The 1571-nt window shown below is 38.1% G+C and overlaps 1 protein-coding gene across 1 annotated transcript in view; it reads right to left on the bottom strand.

Moving 5' to 3' along the window:
- Window positions 1-1571, bottom strand: part of LOC106872638 (NAD(P) transhydrogenase, mitochondrial) — an 81088-nt gene that overhangs the window by 3289 nt on the left and 76228 nt on the right. The gene's annotated exons all lie outside the window — the stretch shown is intronic.

The following is a 1571-nucleotide window of genomic DNA, read 5'->3' as shown; positions in this document are numbered from 1 at the left end:
GACAAACAGAAATATTTACAAATAGTCATATATATATGTATATAAGTTGTTGTATATTGTCAACTTAATGTGACAATCCCAATAAGGGAATATACTACTGCTGTTTAGCCCTAGGAAGCTGGACCGCTTCCTGTCGGCAAACATAAGGACACAGTAATTGTGTCAAGGCCGACAGGAAGCGGTCCAGCTTCCTAGGGCTAAACAGCAGTAGTATATTCCCTTATTGGGAACGTCACATTAAGTTGACAATATACAACAACTTTATCACATCCCTACTGCTTGAATCTCTCAGAGAGATTTAGAAATATGATATTTCTCAAATATATAATGTCCGGAATTTACTTTTATAAATTGAAAAATTCAGAAAGTAAAGATAACTCAGCAGGGTTTATTGGAAAACAGGAAAACAAAAGTTTTAGTAGAAACATCAGAACACTTGCAAGTGGAATCCATTGGTTGCAAGCAACTTGCTCTGAGTTAACCTTTTTTTATAAATTCTAGATTTTTCAGATTGCAAAGGTAATTCATGGACACTGTGTGCATGCATGCATGCATGCATATATATATAGTTTTAGGGAAAATAACCAAGTTTCAAGAACTCATCGATGAAAATCCACTATCACATATAGAAAAATTAACAATTAAAAGCACAATAAATGAGTATAGTGGATTTTCATCGATGAGTTCTTGAAACTTGGTTATTTTCCCTAAAACTATATATTTTATCTATAAAGCTCAATTAAATTTTAATTTTTTATAAATTGATTTTAATTGAGTCTTTACCTGTAATTTTGGATTTTGTCCCTAATATTATTATATATATCATCATCATCATCATATACCTGGTACTTATGTGAAGGCTCAGTGGTTAGAGCATCGAGCTTATGATGAGTTCGATTCCCAGACCGGGCTGCGGGTTGTGTGCTTGAGCAAGACACTTTATATCACACTGCTCCAGTCCACTCAGCTGTAGAGATGAGTTGCAACATCACTGGTGCCAAGCTGTATCGGCCCCTTTGCCTTTCCCTTGGATAACACTGGCGGCGTAGAGGGGAGGCTGGTATGCATGGGTGACTGCTGGTTTCCCACAAACAACCTTACCTGGACTTGTACCTCAGAGGGTAAATTTCTAGGTGCAATCCCATGGTCAGTCATGACCAAAGGGGGTCTCCTCCTCATATATAACCTATACACCAGGCATATAAACAGGGCTAATTTAGTTGTTTCTCCATAGATTGAAGCCAATAGAATTGACTGATAAATATATACACATATATATATATATGTGACAGGCTTCTTTCAGTTTCCATCAGCCAAATCCACTCACAAGGCTTTGGTCGGCTTGAGGCTATAGTAAAAAAAACATGTGCCCGTGATGTCACACAGTGGGACTGAACCCGGAACCATGTGGTTGGGAAGGTAGCTTCTTACCAGATAGCCAGACCTGCGCCTATTCTTATATTCGTTTCAGTCATTTGACTGCAGCCATGCTGGAGCGTTGCCTTTAGTTAAACACATCGACACCAGGACTTATTCCTTGTAAGCTTAGTACTTATTCTATTGGGCTCTTT

The sequence above is a fragment of the Octopus bimaculoides genome, chromosome 24 (genome assembly GCF_001194135.2).
Source record: "Octopus bimaculoides isolate UCB-OBI-ISO-001 chromosome 24, ASM119413v2, whole genome shotgun sequence".
NCBI lineage: Eukaryota > Metazoa > Mollusca > Cephalopoda > Octopoda > Octopodidae > Octopus > Octopus bimaculoides.
This window is presented reverse-complemented; position numbering and strand designations above follow the sequence as displayed.